Source organism: Notolepis coatsorum (assembly GCF_963971535.1).
Source record: "Notolepis coatsorum genome assembly, chromosome: 11".
Taxonomy (NCBI): Eukaryota; Metazoa; Chordata; class Actinopteri; order Aulopiformes; family Paralepididae; genus Notolepis; species Notolepis coatsorum.
In genome coordinates this window covers 91,599,421-91,617,629 of record NC_140175.1, presented here as the reverse complement: position 1 = coordinate 91,617,629, position 18,209 = coordinate 91,599,421, and the positions used below count along the sequence as shown (strand labels likewise).

The 18,209-nt window shown below is 43.4% G+C and overlaps 1 protein-coding gene across 5 annotated transcripts in view; it reads left to right on the top strand.

The window, feature by feature from the left end:
* The first annotated feature begins 3,345 nt into the window (after window positions 1-3,345).
* Window positions 3,346-18,209, top strand: part of add1 (adducin 1 (alpha)) — an 80,233-nt gene continuing 65,369 nt past the window's right edge. For all 5 annotated transcript variants that reach the window (XM_084324783.1, XM_084324778.1, XM_084324779.1 and 2 more), the window contains exon 1: window positions 3,346-3,471. The gene's annotated coding sequence lies outside the window, so the exon portion shown is untranslated. The remainder of the gene's footprint in view (window positions 3,472-18,209) is intronic.

Genomic DNA, 18,209 nt, shown 5'->3' with positions numbered 1-18,209 from the left:
CTTATTTTTATTCGTGACTTTTGTTTTTGACTAACTAAATGTTTACTGTTTACTGTGAGCGATCTGTAGTGCCAAATTTCCCTCCGGATGAATAAAGTAGGCCTATTTCTATTCTATTCTGGACTTCTGCTCAGAATGTACAGTTTATATATGACCACTGGGTGGCACGCATGCGTATGATCTGGCCATTTTCTCTAGAAGCATGCAACTGCAGAGCCGCAGAGCCAGCGGCGCTCTCGGCGGTCTGGGGACCGCTCAGCAGCACCACCCACCCAATGGCTGAATTGGAGTATTGCACTGTGCGGGCACAGCTGTGAGATCCGCGCGAGGCCAGATATCTTGAATGAATGCGTTTATTTAAACTTTAATTAACAGATTGCCGAATGGGTACAGTACAGTACGGCTCAATACACACAATTGTTAAGGGATGAATGAATGAATGAATGAATGAATGAATGAATGAATGAATGAATGAATGAATGAATGAAAACTTTATTTAACAGATTGCAGAATGGGTACAATACAGATACAGTACGGCTCAATACACACAATTGTTAAGGGGTTGCAGACCTGAGAAAGACGTTTGTCTTGTTTCCATCAGGGTCCCCCATTTTCAATTCATATAGACATTTATGACATATACACAACATACATGAGATTTATGGCATAGGGATATATAGGTATTTAGTACTGATACATTTGTGACATAAACGGTATTCAAATATACAGTACTGTTACCCCTAGATCCTGACAGAGTATATACATATGATGGGGAGGGGACTGTACTTTAGGAGGGGGTGGGTGGGTGGAAGAGAAATATACATACGGCGGGGAGGGAATAATATATACATGCGGTGGGGAGGAGACTGTCTATTAGGAGGTCAAGTCAAGTCAAGTCAAGAGTTTTAATTGTCACGGCATACAGGTATACAATGAAATGCAGGTGGTCTTGCCCGTGGTGGGGGTTTTGGGCATTTACGGTGGCCAGTTTCGAATTGCAGCCTCCCGTAGGTGCTCTTTAAGAGCGGTTTTGAATGTGGGTAGGGATTCACATTCCTTTACAGCTTTGGGTAGGGCGTTCCACATTGATGTGGCATAATTGCGAAACGTGTTTGTTTGAGCCGAATCTGGGTTTAACATGATTTGTTGAGCTTCCTCTGGTGTTGTGGTTGTGGTATTCACTGACCTTTGGGAAGTATTTATTTTTGACATATACATGGGTACCTTAGTCGTATAGTGTATCTTGTAGACCAGGCCCATTGCAAGTTGCTGTACTCTGTCGTCTACTCTAAGCCATCCTAGGTTGTCAAAGTGGGCAGGGGTGAGGTGGGTTCTGGGGGTAAGGTCAAGTAGTAGTCTGACCAGTTTGTTTTGTGATGTTAATATTGTTTTAAGCGCCTTTGAGGTGCTTTGGTACCATGAGGTGCACGCATACGTAGTACCCTTGAATGAGTGCTCCTGCCAGAGTCTTCAGGGTATTCTTGTTTACCAGAGAGGAGATCCGGTACAAGAATCTAGTTCGTTGGTTGACTTTTTTTATTACATTGGATGCCATTTTGTCACAGGAAAGATTTGCCTCTAGGATGGAACCCAGGTATGCAGACCAGAGAAAGACTTTCGTCTTGTTTACATCAGGGTCTCCCATTTTCAATTCATAATGACATGACATACTCATACAGATATAAAAATCGAATCTAATCATCTAATCTAAACTAATCATGACATTTATGACATACATATATGCAGTACTGTTACATTTGTGACATACAAGATATGCACATATACTGTTAAACAGAGATCCTGACAGTAAATATATACAAGGGGGAGGGAACTGTACATTTATGATGAATTGAAAATGGGGGACCCTGATGTAAACAAGACGGAAGTCTTTCTCTGGTCTGCATCCCCCCAACAATTGTGTGTATTGAGCCGTACTGCAGATTTTGACAACAAAATTAACACTATGATGCCACAAGTTTTGTTATATTTCAATTGCCTTACTTATTTACATAAATATAAGGTAACGGTATACTTTTTCTATATGCTATATCCTACAGTCTATGTGATGTGGTGGGTACGTGATGGTAAGGAATGGTGAATATTATGTTTAATGTAAATATGTGCATACTGGATATGAACAGCAGTATTATAGGCCTACAGCAGTATTGTACACAGTAACTATACTTTTGCTCACACAATATCTTGAATGAATGAGTTTATTTATTTCGAACATAAATTGAAAATAAATAATAATAACAAACAAGTAATAAACAGATTAAAAAACAAACAAACAGTTCATGTATAATATTGTAAAATAGCTTAGACATAGCCTACTTGCATAGAATAGTCATGTATAATAAAAATGTATAATATTGCTGGCTGTACAATACTGCTGTAGGCCTATAATACTGCTGTTCATATCCATTTTTTAGATTATAAATTAGATTAGATTTAGATTATTGGATTAGATTATATATTGTATATTTACTGTAAGGCAAATATAACTGAGAGGGCATACATACCCCCATCTTGCACCTTGTTGCGCATTATGCACATGTCCAGATTTAATTATAAAATTGATTTGTTATATTGTTTACACTGCTTTTTTACTATCTGTACCTACCCTCCCCTCCACATGCTGCTATGACGCCAGCATTTCCCCAACAAGGGGACCAATCAAGGGATATCTTATTATCTTATGATCAATACAGAAACAGTGTGACGTCACTTCATCACGGCGCCGTGAGGGACGACCTCGATACGATTTATTATGCCGTATAACCTCATTCCCAGCTTTATCTCGTGAGGCCTGGAAGCCTGAATACTTTAGACAACAAATGTTTGTTTCCGCGTCTCTGATTGGCCAGGTCATGTGACATGTGCGCCAATCGTGGGACCGCAAGTTTCTACACTGGTTAAGCTTAGGCGCTCATTCGAAGTTGGTTAACGCCTGCCCTGATTCCAAACTCTAACCTTAAAACCAACTGCGAAAGAGTCGCCTAAGCTTAACCAGTGATAAACTAGGCGTTATGTAGTTTGCAGGCTGTTAGACCCGGAAATAGGCGCCGAACTTGCCGTCCCACGATTGGCGCACATGTCACATGACCTGGCCAATCAGAGCGCAAAACTCGAACGCGGAAACAAACATTTGTTGTCGAAAGTATACGCCTGCGTGCGAAAGGGGGAGGCGGGTCTCCATCTCAGCCTCCAACCAACCAGGTGCGCCGTTGCTTCCATGTCCCTCGCCGTCCCGCAGCGCGCAACCAATGGAGTGGAGCGGCGTTCACGGCCTCGCCGCACCCAGAAAGTGAGATGACGGAGGAGTCCAGTGGGCGGAGCGTCGCGGCCACTACAGGCAGAGAGAGAGAGACCCTTTGAAAACAGCAGGGCAGGGGATAGAAAATAACAAGGGAACATCTCAAGTCCGCTTTCGTGAAGCAGCCTTTGCTACCATATTGTTACAAAAAGAGGGTAAGCGACGAAACTAACGATGTATTTTTTGCATTTCAGCCGCGCGAGCTCACCGACGTCCATGGCAATTATTATTGAAATGTGTGTCTCGCGCTTGTCTTTGTAGCCAACAGTTTACACGGAGCACGTCGACGGTGTTGTCTCTGCGGCGGATCAATGGAGCTGCAGAGGGGCGTGTGCGTCCCGTGTGTTCATGTTGTGTCGGCTGGTTTACAGCGCCGTGTTGCCCCTTATACTGTTATCGGCCAAAGATATAAACAAATGATACAACAACACCGTGTTGTAACAGTCCTGACCACGAACCACCTTCCAGAAACAGGACCTCCAGTGTTACAAAGCCTGCCCCTGGTTGCTGGTGATGGCGACGTCAGGCCTGTAGTTTGTCGCAGAGTTTGAGTTAGTAACTCGCCTCGCTTTGCAATCACACGATATGAGTTCTATACTCTTCAAGGTGATCCATGGTGTGGCTCATTGAGCCATTATTACTGTAGACGGCCGGGGTGGGTCGATGTTGTTGAGTCACGCCGGTGTCTGAGGCGATCCTTCCAAATAACCGGGCTCTCGACTCTAACCTGCATTAAGATGCCTTGTTGTAACTGAGCAATACAAAATGTGCAAATCATGCAGCTAAAGTGTTTTTCAGCTCCATAGGGTGTAGCCTGTCGTGTTCCCACAAATAAAGACCCATCGGGACAATACCAGACATGAGCCTCTAGTTGACTGCTGTTCTATTGTGGTAGTAGTGGTTGCAAAAGCAGATTATATATATATATATATATATATATATATATATATATATATGCTGTGGTAATGTTGTATCGTGATGACACTGGTTGTAAAAACAGATTGACAATAGGCTACACACAGTGATGTGATGTAATAACTTTTGGGGGGAGTAGCATATCTTTTGAAATAACTCGAGTCATCTATACATCACTTGTAATGAACCACACACAAGGTTATGTGACTGCTGCCTATTCGCTGCAACAAAATGACAACCATATTGTTACTACAATATAGTAGACACAAGAGCAAAGTAAGATAGTCGTCCAGATTATGCCTAAATAATATGCTAATCAAACTTCGAAACAGCCCCTGGGGCATTCTGAGAACATTTCTCACAAATATATTTCTAGCTTGTGGCATAAAAAAGGAAGATTTACACTCCAGAAGTGTGAAAAGCTGGATGAGAGCATTAGACAAGAGTAGCGGATGAGGAGAATGATGATGAGATAGGATATTTCTTTATTGATCCCTTTGGGGCCATTCAGGAGGGGGTAGGTACAGGTAAAAGTATATAGTAAAAGTCAACAGTAAACACAAGGTGCAGTATACACAAGGTACCGTAGTCCGTAGCAGGTTTAGTTGGTTAAGAATCAGACACACTTAGTGGCCAGACATTCCTAATAGTTGTTGAGTTCTGCAGCCGTTAGTTCTCCAGGTCCATGGTCGTGGAGCCTGATGGCCGCTGGCACGGCATACTTTGAAGAATATTTCTCATAAATATATTTCTAGCTTGTGGCATAAAAATACAAGATTTATGCTCCAGCAGTGAAGGTGAAAAGCTGGATGAGAGCGTTAAGGCAAGAGTAGCGGCTGAGGAGAAGGATGATGAGGTGATAGACCTCATGAAATCATGGGAGAGAGAGCGGGTGGAGAAAATGAATGAATGTGGATGAGATCCTTGACATTAAGTGGTTGTAGCTACGGCTGTGAGGTTGCTGGAGACACAATCCAATAGACTTGTATACGCCTGAGTCTCCTGAACACGGAGAGACCAGTCCCAAGTCGATCGGCACTTTCTCTGCCGAGCTATAGTCACTTTTCCACATCTACTCCTGAACTCCGTACTCGCAGATTGATAAACCTAGAAATCCAGAGACTCCGTGGGCAATCTGTGCATGCGTAGTTCGGGAGTAGGTGTGGAAAGTTGACTATTACTCGGCCGAGAAAGTGCAGATCGACTTGGGACTAGAGATGTTCCGATACCATTTTTTCCTTTCCGATTCCGATACCTAAGCTTTGGGTATCGGCCGATACCGATACTTATCCGATACCAGTGCATACATTAAAAAAAAAAAGTATAAAAATTATATATATATATATATATATTTTTTTTACAGATACTGTTTTATATATACTGTTTTTTTTAGTAATAACTAGAAAGTAATGGTATTTATTCAACAGGTGATTGTATAGATTTGTATTAGTATCATTAATCAATGAGTATGGGGCTGCAGCACTGCAGATATACCCTACTCTAGATCCACTCGCTTTGCACTCGCTACCCAGTGGCTCTGCAGATATACCCTACTCAGTCTACAAGCTCCGTTGAAGTAGCAGAGGAACTGTTGTGATTTTTGCACAATAAATATTCAACATTCTCTTTTGAGACTCCGCCTCAGACTCTTATCATTTGGCACTAAAAGCTAAACATTGTCGCCGATATGGCTGTCCGCAACATGTCATTAATTGTGTACGCGACGTGCAATTGTGCAATGACGACATTAACGTGAGCTACTGTAGGTTAGCTAGCATGAGCTACCGGTATACGGAAAGACCATAGAAGACTGTAAGGTTACTGGTGACATTGTGATTTAACTTGGAATACTCCTTTGCCAACTTGCTGTACTTTGCTTGCAGGTCTGCAGCCATTATTGCTGGATTATGAATAGCCCCAACTTTAGCCAAGGTAACGTCAAAGCTAGCTTTCAGTTACTGTAGCTGTTCAATGCTAATAACACCAGCCACCAAGCGAACTCATCAGAGCTCCCTGTCAACAGCGCTCTGTCGGGACGATGGCATTTTAAGAAAGTATCTGCTCTGCTGTTAAAATGACAAATGGCAATTGACACTTTAATTCACGGTCGATTAAGCACACGTTTGTTTTATAAATTATAATGCTCACTCAGCGAGTAGGGTATATCTACAGAGCCCAACGTCCGCAGTGTTGTTGATAAATTACGTCATATGGTATCGGAGCGCAACATTAGAGGGTACTCGCCGATACCGATACCAGCATTTTAGGCAGTATCGGCGGCATTTCCGATACTGGTATCGGTATCGGAACAACTCTACTTGGGACTGGTCTCTCCGTGTGCAGTAGACTCATGCGTATAAAAGTATATTGGATAATGTCTCCAGCACCCCCACAGCCGTAGCTACAACCACTCAAGGCTCTCATCCACATTCATTTTCTCCTCCCCGCTGTCTCTCCCACGAGCTCAATGTAACGCGGAGGTGCAGTGGTCTATAGTGGCCAGAGGCATGTGTACACTGCCTGGTATGCTCTAGGGATGGGCATTTTTATTTTTTTAAGGTTTATTTTTTTAGCATTTATCGCTTTATTCTACTGGGCAGTCCAGTAGAGAGGGAGAGGAGGATTGGGAGACAGAGTGGGGGGGAAGACATTCGGCAAATAACGACGGGTTTGGGAATCGAACCCGGGTCGGCTGAGCGCGTTATGTGGTTCGCCACTGGGGCGCCCCAGGGATGGGCATTTTTAAAGAGAAATCCAGGACGATTGATCGCATGCTATACTCGAGTGATCGTGTATTACTCGTAAAGGGGGAAAAAATAAAAAAATAGATTTTCTTTTTCCTTTTTTACACTTTATTTTGTTCATTCACGTATATGTTTAAGGAAACCAATAAACATTTATAATATTACACATAGATGTGAAACAAATATGTAAAAAAAAATTATATATATTCTTTTCATACACATTATTAATAATAATTTAAGATCGATTTTTCTCATAGCTACGTAATCGATTACTCACGCCCATCCCTGGCATGCTCTGGGTCCGGGGGGGTACGGCCCGCTGACTGGGTGGCAGCTAGCTGATGACTGTAGGGCCAGACAGGAGAGGAGACAAGCCAGGCCGCTGTTCTCCTCTCACTCCAGCCTTCTCTCTCCAGTGTATTCCTCCTGCAAAGTCCCTGGTCCCCTCCCCCCCTCCCTGGATGAGGATTAGAGCGACTAAAAGCCCAGCCGCCAAGATAACTCAGTCTCTGCGTGTGTTGTGTGTGTGTGACGTATTGGTAACTCCCTGTGTTTCGTTATTCCGTTGGAATGAGAGGAACACCCAAAGGATGTAGCTTAGCTCTGTCAGCCGGCCCCCACCCACCACCTCTGAGCTTACACACAATACACATATATACATGCATATACACACACGTCAGTTCCAGAGCTCTTGTGTTTGTTTAACTCCCTCTATTCACCGCCCACACCCTTGACCTCAGTGCAGATGTGAATGTGTTCCTCATTTCAACTCCATTTCAACCTCCACTCTCTCCCTCCCCCATCTCTCTCTCTCCCTCCTTTTTCTCTATTCCTCACCCCCCCCCCCCTCTCTCTCTCTTTCACACTTTCCTTCCTTCCTCCCCTGTGTGCAATGCATGGGTTTTGGCAGAGTTTCAGTGTGTCCGTGTTGGCTTGTGAGTTTAGACCACTGTGTTTTCTGAACTCCCATTCACACCACAGGGGGTCACATAAAGAGACGACCTTGTGACGACTGACTGACTGCCCACGACTCCGGCAAATATGCGGCTCTCCCGTCGTCCCCGTCTTCTCTTTCTTTACGGGACCGGAGACCACATTTAGCTGCCGCACTTGTGCGGCCGGCGCTCTGTGGCCGAGCGACGCAGCATGTGTGCGAGACGAAAGGAATGTGTCACTCGAGACTAGGGATGGGCAACCCCCACGTTATAATATGATTTTGTTTTTACTTTAGATAAGATATTCCTTTATTGATCCCCTTGGGGGAAATTCAGGCATCATAGCAGCATGTGGGAGGGGGAAGGGGAGGTACAGATAGTAAAAAGCAGTGTAAACAATATAACAAATCAATATTATAATTAACTCTGGAGTCTGGACATAATGGCATAATGGGCAACAAGGTGCGAGATGAGGGTATGTATGACCTCTCAGTTATATTTGCCCTACAATAATAGTTACATAATCTAATCTAAATCTAATCTAATTTATAATCTAAAAAAAAACGAAATGCTAAATGTTTGCAATATATAATCTAAATCTAATATATAATAATAAAAAAAAAAGAAAAAAAAAGCTAAATATATGATCTGATGAAGTATACAGTATTCACATAAGGTGTGGTATGCATAAGGTAGTATATTGTCCTTTAGATTCCTAGTAGAGTTGTTCCGATACCGATACTAGTATCGGAAATGCCGCCGATACTGCCTAAAATGCTAGTATCGGTATCGGCGAGTACACGTAAATTCTAGCCTCCGATCCCATGATGTAATTTATCTCCTGCCGAGTCCTGCGGAGAGTGAGGATTATAAAATGAACATGTTTTAAAGTGTGATGCTGTGTCATTTTAACAGCAGATACACTTTCTTAAATTCCATTGTCCCCGACAGTGCGGTGTGACGGGTAGCTCGGACGGGAATCGGGATGTGTTTGGCTGGTGTTATGATAGCATTAGCTGGAAAGATAGCTAGTTGGAACAACATCCGCTTTTAACGTTACATCAAATCAGATGATCGCCTGTCCTTTCTCCAGGACCTAACACTGTCCGTGACCGTCTATCAACAATAATGCACCCACGGTTAATTGTATTTAAGTTAAGTAGCTACGGACTAGCGTTAGCTGACTATTACTAACGTTATCTTAATGTCGATGCGGGAAGGCGAGCTAGGTCAGTTAGCTTAGCTTGATAACGTTACCGTGTCTAAAGTTGGTGCTATTCACATAATCCAGCAATAATGGCTGCAGACCTGCAAGCAAAGTACAGCAAGTGCCAAAGGATAAGAGTCTGAGGCGGAGTTTCAAAAGAGAATGTTGAATATTTATTTTGCATCAAAAGTTCATGTTGTATCTGCCACTAGCTTACAGACTGAATAGGGTATATCTGCAGAGCCACTGAGTAGCGAGTGCAACACCGTTTAATGTCCGTGTGGATCATTGGAGTAGGGTATATCTGCAGTGCTGCAGCCCATACTCATTGATTAATGATACTAATACAAATCTATACAATCACCTGTTGTTGAATAAATACCATACGTTCTAGTTATTACTAAAAAACAGTATAACAGCACTGGTATCGGATAAATATCGGTATCGGCCGATACCCAAAGCTTAGGTATCGGAATCGGATCGGAAAGGGAAAAATGGTATCGGAACATCTCTAATTCCTAGTAGTTGGATGTCTGGCACCAGTCCCTGCCCACTGTTGTGGAGCCGGATGGCCGCTGGTATTAATTGCGAACCTGACACAAATCAAACAAGAGAGCTAGCTGGCTGCTGTCGTTGCTAACAGCTAGATATTTGTAAGTCGCAGCAGGCTGTTATTTCCAGGGACAAAAGCATTCAGTCTGAACGTTACATCGTTGATGCGTGAAATGTCTTGAGCTTGCGTGCTAACGTAGGGTTTTGTCTTGACTTAATAGCGAACGTGAGATAATCCAACTAGGCGAGCTAGCTGGGGCCAGCAGCTCTATAGCTCACTCTGTTGGTTGGTTGGTTGGTCTGACTAGCGGCCTCACTCCAGGAGGCTGCAGTGGAGGTCAAGTGTTTGTGTGCGTACGCCCTCGCAGCTATTGTAGATTTGCGCTTGTTTGTAAATGATCCCCCAATGATGACGACCACTGACCAGCATCCATAGCAACGCATAGTGACTGTCTAACTTCCCAACCACTTCATGGACCTCACTATATAACCATTCTGTAGGCACAGCAGCAGAGTATGGCACTCACATTTAGTCATTACTCATTTAGCTGACGCTTTTATCCAAATTGACTTACAACTTCTGTACAACAAGTCAGCAGGAAGGGTACAACTCTGGCAGCTAAGGGTAAGTGATATTGTTCGTCAAACGGCATCGAACATGAGTGCTACAGTCTTGAGTGCATAGTAGTATAGATATATTGGCATAAGTAGGTAGTAATATAGGCATGGTAGATTAGCATAATAGTATATTTTTTTAATACATAATAACGTCTTTGTATTATTTTACTTGTGGATGTTCCTTTTGAATTGGATACATTCCATAACCACATACAGTGGTATGGGATATTAGGTTGATACCAGGCTAAAACAGGGCTGATACTAGGCTAAAACATGGCTGATACTAGGCTAAAACAGGGCTGATACTAGGCTAAACAGGGCTGATACCAGGCTAAAACAGGGCTGATACTAGGCTAAAACAGGGCTGATGCTAGGCTAAACCACAAAAATAATGGTTTGGTTGACCGACCCTGCCGATTTAGGTGCGACCCAATTAATTTTATGAGTTTAAAAAATATATATATCTTTTTAATTTTTTTTTTTTTTTTTTTTTACAATAAAGTTTCATCAAAATCTTAGTCAAACCTTTAGTATTATGGATATTAAACATGCTGGCAGAGTACATGCATCCATGTTGTCGTGAACATTTTAATTAAATAAAGAAATTCCCTATCCATAGTCGCCGTGGGAAGAGATAAAATAAAAAAATAAAATAAAATAAATTCCCTACCTACTCGTGGCCTTAACTGACAACCAACAGGAACCAAACAATATATTTTTTATGCCCAGGCTATAACAGGGCAGATGCCAGGCTAAAACAGGGCTGATACTAGGCTGAAGCGGGGAATACTCCGCTGCCAAGAGTCTTGTGTAAGATGTCAGAGATCAAAGTGGAGGGACTTGATTTTATGCATGCCTGGCTCCTAGAATCATGTTAGAAATGGATGCATCCAGGGCGGCTGGGTGGCGCAGCGGAGATTACGCTCGTCACCAATGCGAGAGACTCCGGTCTCGAATCCGGGTGTCAGCATTGCCTCCGGCTTGGACCAGCCGTCATACTAACTCGTTTGGCTGAGTTAGAGGGAGGGAAGTCGATGGGGTGGTAATCTGGCGTTGTGGACAGCGACTCCTACAGGTCAGGTCAGGGCGCCTGCACAGCAAAAGACAGGAAGTGGTGAAGGCAGCGTAACCTCCCACGTGTTACACTTCACCAATGAGAATGATGCGTGTGGTGCTCAACATCAACAGGGATGAGCATGTCACTAATGCAAACTTGTATGGGGGGGTGCTAAAGGTGAGCGATAAAGTGGCAGTCAGGAGAATGAGGCTGGCAGGTCACTGCCAGAGACACCATGAGATGCCAACCAGCAAACTTGTGCTGTGGGAACCAACACACGGGCATCGATCACGAGGACGTCCCACATTAACCTACGTGGACGTACTCAGGAGAGATGCGGGAACAGAAAGCACCGGCGAGCTAGCCAGATGCATGGAGGATCGGGATGACTGGAAGCACCGATGGAGGGCCCGTCCGAGGACGACCTAGATAGATAGATAATGAGAGTCCGCGCTGTCGGGTGAAAAGAGAGCCGCTGGCTGTCTCCGCATGTGTCGGAGGAAGCATGTGGTAGACCTCAGGGCTCCCTTGTCCGACCAGTAGGGGGCACATGCGCACAACAACCAGGTAGGGGAGGGGGGAATTGGCATAACGACTAAATTGGGATGGGAGGAAAAAGCACAGAAAATCAGGCGGAGAAACGGAGGATAAAAAAAGAAAATAAATGGATGCATCCATACTTATTAGTCTACACACCTGCGTCCTACGTGCCTCGGGGCAACAGTGGGTAAGAGCGGTCGTCTGGTAATCTGAAGGTTCCCGGTTTGATCCCGGGCTCTTCCCGGCAGCGTGTCGGAAGTGTCCTTGAGTGAGACACTTAACCCCTAACCGCTCCTGGCGAGCAAGTTGGCGCCTTGCATGGTCGACCTCTGCCGTCTGTGTGAATGTGAGGCGTAAGTTGTGAAGCAATTTGGATAAAAGCGTTATATAAATGCAGTCTATTCCATCTCATCTGTAGACTGTTAGAGTGACACCCAAACTAGGGCTGGGCGATATGGCCTAAAAATTAAATCCCAGTTTTTTTTTAATCCGATTTACGATTTTAATCGATTTTTTCTCTTGCAAACTAGAAACGCCAAGGAAATCATTCAAATAACTTTGTTTTTATTTGACACAAAGAATGTATCAAACCAAGATGAATGTCCCTATTGGGACTGAAGTGCAAACCTAACTTTCACCAATCTTTACTTAAAAAAAATATATATATATAATATAAAAGCCAAAGGCTACTCTTGATCAAACAAAGATGAATGTCCCTATTGGGATTAATAACTTGCTTAATAATAATTTGCTTTTTCACCAAACTTCACTTAAAACAAATAAAAGGTGCCTCTTCATCAAACAAGAATGAATTATCGATTAATTTCCCAGCCCTAACAAAAACACTTGCTGGTGGAGTACATCGTGCACCGGTGTACATGGGGAGGCGCCTGTTGTTTCGAACAGTGATCTCCCACATGACATGTAACAGCCAGATAAAGCCTTTGGGGAGGGCCACGGTCCCCCCCCCCCCTCCCACCCAGCCCCTGTCACTGACACAACACAACCTCTGCCGGCCTCCACAGCCAGTGGCTGATAATGACTACTTTCCCATGCTGATATAGCCGGCCTCAGGCAGCGGCGCTGAAGTTCACCTACACTTAGCCCACATTGTTGGATAGCATTGTGTTATTCTAGCCAGTGTGTAGAGACGAGACCCTCGTTCTCTTTATGTCGTGTGATGAACAATGACGGTGCCTCTATAGCCTAATCTTGCTCGTCCACTTCCCCTTTTGTAGTGTTCTTTTTTTCTTGTTGTCTTCATATCAATCTTGTGACGGATACGACAACCTTTCTTGTCATATATGTTATTAATTTGTCATCTTTTGACATGTCAAACTATTTATTGTAAGTCTGACCAGAGCGCTCTCTCACTTTCTGGTCAGACCCTTGTGTTTAGACTTGCCTCTGATTGTAAACTGAGGATACTCTTTCTGTGGCCACAGAAACAAATGTTCTATTTTTGATACAATTTGACTCATCTGAATTTCTACAGTTTCACTGTTTGGCTCATTTAAAATATTCCACAAAAGTAGATTGAGAGCCTGCCAAAAGGAACAGGTGATCTATTTATTTTCTGAAATGCTGATGATGATTTTAGAAATGCGCAGAGATGAGCGCACACGCTTGTATAGAGAGGGCCAGAGAGGGAAGTGTTCCGGTCTGTGACTGAGAGGAGGATGATAATAATAACTGACTGCAGTTTCCTCCTGGCTGGCAGCAGCAGCACGGATCATAATCCCTCCTGTAGCAGATCAGGGTCAATCTACAGTTGGGTCCATAAAAACGTGTATATGGAATGGAGGCACAACCTTCACAATTCTGGCTCTGTACACCACCACAATGGACTTGAAATTAAACGATCAAGATGTGCTTTAAGTGCAGACTTTCTTTTTGAGGATATTTACATCCAAATCAAGTGAACAGTGCAGGAATTGAGGGTCCATATTGACAGACCTGACTGTATTGGTGGTATAGTGACGTGATGGAGAAGGACACAAGTGTCCCATGAACGTATGCAGTGCGAAGGCTCTGTTCAGTGTCTCATGCTGATGTATCATAACCCCACGACCACACCGGTCTCTCTCTGCTATTTAGGGCCCTAAGCTCGTATTTCATTTAAATTTCATTGTCCATAAAATACTTGAACGACTGTGTGCAAAGTGGATTTGCAGGCGAAAGCGATAAACACCAACAAGAATCGTCTGTGACGTATACCGTTCGTCTTTCCGTATTTGGGAATTGGGACCTGCACTAAACGTAATCAAATGAGATTATTTCTTAACTCGGTCAGGGCTGTTGAGAATGCCATCAGGCTATTGGTATGCATTTCATTGTGCAAAGACGAGTCCTAGCATAATGATGATACCGCCGGCTCCAATCTGCCTCCTTGGCTTGTGAAACCTTTTTAGCTTATTATGGACCTACTCATGTAATTGCTCAGTGATATTCCTATTATGTATTCTGTGTCGTGGAACAGAATGTCAAGCTAATATCTGATCATCACCCCATAACAGTGAAATTGGCTACCACCAAGTGTAGTAGATAGTCCCATTATCAATATGCCGTTTGTGTTTATGGCGTAAGTTTGTAACTTTTTAATTTGGGTGGCTTGCCTCGTGAATAACACTCCAGTCCTCATCGTGCTGCAGGCTAATCACAGTGGCAAGACACAAGGACACTGTCCCACCCCTCAGGCAGCACATTCAGCTGAGCCTGAGCGAAAAGGCCACTTAGTGCATTCCTCCCCTACCAGGCTCCCAGTCCGCACACAGTAGCTAGGCTATGTGACACACATCACACACACATACATGACAGCAGTTGCTAGTGGATTCTTCCGTATCCAGCAATGACAGGCATCCAGCCCAGAGATATAAGAGCCTTGACAGACACTCTGGGATGTCTGGAAGCTGCCTTCAACTACACGCACACACACACACACACACTGAAAGAGTGGTTGAAACTACCAGTGTGAGAGTTTGAGGCCATGCTGTTTCTTCAAACAATAATGCTTTTTTTTTAATTTAGCGATTGCTTGGCTGATGTATTCTTGGAGAAAACTAAATTGATCCTTTTTCTCACGCCTCCCTACTATTCGACGAGAGCGTTCGTCGAGTGCATTTAAAGTAGAGCTTCCGGCTCTAGAAGGACTATTGTGATCAGATTTGAAGTGTGTGCAACGTACACACTCTAGACCAGAGGTTCTCAAACTTTTTTATACCACGAGTCACGGCCCCATTTTATTTAGGAATTTGACGACCCCACACTAAATGTATCGCGTAATTTCAATGTTGAATTAAGGAATATCACAATAAAAGCACACGTTGTTGAACTTGATCATGCATATTTATTAGAACATTTAATTACAGCACTATGTTATCAATACACATTTATAAAACGATGTTGCACATCAATTATTTTTTAAATTTAAATAAATTAGTTTGACAAATTTTACTTGCCAATGCGCGACCCCACTGTCACCTACCCGCGACCCCACTTTGGGTCGCGACCTGTAGTTTGAGAACCGCTGCTCTAGATGAACAACTGGGGGGCCGAAGGAGGACGGGTGAGGCTCGAGCTCCCTCTCTCTCTCTCTCTCTCTCTCTCTCTCTCTCTCTCTCTCTCTCTGTTTTCATCATTGCCTCATAGCAGCCTCTCCCTCTTGTGTCTTTAGAGAATGGAAATAGTCCCAGACTCACGTGGACTGTCTGGTGTAACGGAGTTAAAGAAGTCGATTGATCTCGCTCTCTTCTCTCATTTACTCCACACGTTTTTGAATTGTCTTGATTGCCAGTGTGTCTGCGTTTCATGCCGACCGGCCCGGCAGTTGAATGGGTTTGAATGAATAATTGCACTTTTATAGCGTCTTTCTAGACATGCAAAGCGCCTCACGGTGTAGAGAGTGGAGATCGCCTCCTCCTCCACCACCAGTGTGTCGCAGCCAACCTTGAGCTACGCCGGCTCAGTGGCTGCCATGCACCGGGCACACAACAACACACAGGCTCGAACCCGCAACCTTCTGATCACTAGCCCGGGGCCCTATAATCCGCGTAGCCACGTTGCCGGGATGGGGAATTTGAGACTTGCCTTGCTAACGGTGCTTGCCAGCCTGAGTAACACCTGCAACACTGGCATGAGGGTTTCTAACCGGAATCACTATTTGTCCAGTCACTTGCTCTGGTGCATTGGTTCTCGGGGAAACAATGCTAAATGTAGTGCGGTTGTAGATTGATCTTTCATGATCAATATTGGTTTAATAGAGAAACTCATGGTACAACAAAAGTATATTTAGGTTTACACTGGTGGAGAAGGGGATCCAGCTCTCTTGTGGATAGAGACTGGTGGGGGTTAGGGCGTGTTTGGGGACATTGGCTCTCTACTAGGTGTGAGACTCGAGCTATTGTTGGGACGAACAAAGGGATTCCTCCACACAATCACCATGTTTTGTATTTAAAACGTATAGTATCTGTAAAATAGATTGAATCTTTGAGGCTAATGACTTCATCTTGTACAAGCTGTGTTTCAGTGTGGGCTACATGTATATTAAATCTTCCCAACCTGGTAGGGAAGTCCGTTTCGCGGTCTCGGGAATGAGACGTTGACTCCCTGAGAAGTGTGGAATCTGGAGTGAGTTAGTATCACATTAGTCTGGAGGTGCTTGTGACTCGTGAAACCGCCTGCTTCACAGCGTGACGCGCTCTACAGCTGTTGTTACATAACAGGTTTTAATCTAAAGACCCCCCCCCCCCCCAGTTTCCATGGAAACATGTTTGGTTTCCATGGCGACCACGGCCTGAAGAGGAGGCTAGCTTGGCTAGCTGAGGAGAGAGGAGGCGGTGGGAGATGGTGGCGTCTTGATGAGAGAACTCACAAAGGCAGAGGTGGGCGACACGGAGAGAGCCTGCTGTAGCCTATTCTGGTATGGTGTGGTCCTACATCTCCCCATATTGATCCATGTTTATGGTCAATTATATGGTGATAATGAGTAATGACTTGACAAATGCCATAGATGAGGATGCAATACAACCGTGTGTTGTGACCATAATAGAGGGTTGGTGTTTTGTAGCCTAGGAAAGCTGGAACGGTTCCATGTAGGGCTGGGAGGTAAACAGAATATGAAGATATACCCGTCAAGGATCCATGCAAAAGTATGGTTTGTTTTACTATCACCAAATATTATTATATTTTTAAGTTAATCAAAAGATTGTTCCTAGTATTAGAAAAATAAAAATAAGAAACTCTGTTCTGTCCATGGTGCTAAACTGGACAGCGGAGAGGCAACTGAAAGAGAAGGTGGACCATTTTGAAGGGAATAGCAACCTGACAATTGTATTACAAGATGACTTGAAAAAGAAGTAATTTGTACTGGAAAACTAAATAAAATAATAGCATATCGGCAAAACTAAATGGGGGAAAAATATACTGTGACATAGGGCTGAGCTACTAAATAACTAAGCTAACGCTAATAGTTGTCGTGCCCTATTTTCTCAATCTGCTTAAAAATACATACCTTCTACAAGGGCTATTTGCATGTTCTTGGTATCTGATTCTAGGGACATCTGTGGATCTCATGGAATGTATTCCCAGTGTCAGAAATATTGTGTCTGTTACTAGGCTTGAGTAAATTGTGATGAAACAAAGGAGAATGTAAATTATGATTTTTCTTTGCATCATTGACAGTGAATAACACCATGCAAAAAATTAACTGCCACTGAGCTCGTTCAGCACCTTCTTGAGATTATGTGTACAAGAAATATAAGCAAATTAATAAAGGGAAGATGATTAAACGGAAGGTTTTGTACCAGGCCTATAAATTACCTTTATTATAGCCAACTCGCACATCTATGGATTGGGCCAAATCTCCTCTTTCAAAATGGCAAGAGTTCAATTTGGAATTAGTATCTCCAGGCGGAAGATACGTGAATGAAATCTACTGTACAGTTCCATTCTTATAATGGATATGGCTCTGCCATTTTGGATTGCAACAAGGATTGTTGCTAAATGTTCACAGAAGGTAGACACACTAACGGCGCTTTTGTGATGGAGAATACAGAGAATTTTAAAAACAATTCATACAGAAGTCATTTACTTGCAGGAAGCTGGAATCGGCTGTGAAAGGTAGTTTTTTTTTCTTCCCCCCAACGCTCATTGAGAGCTCTGGATGCCCTCCACATAATTATGACTACAAGCGGCGACGTTTAGTGAATTCAAAATGGCGGATATTTGCTAAATTATACACATTCCATAAACAAAAATCTCACTAATAACTATTGGTAAACAAACGTATTGTTGAAAATATACACTGACTGCTGTTTTGACAGGATTA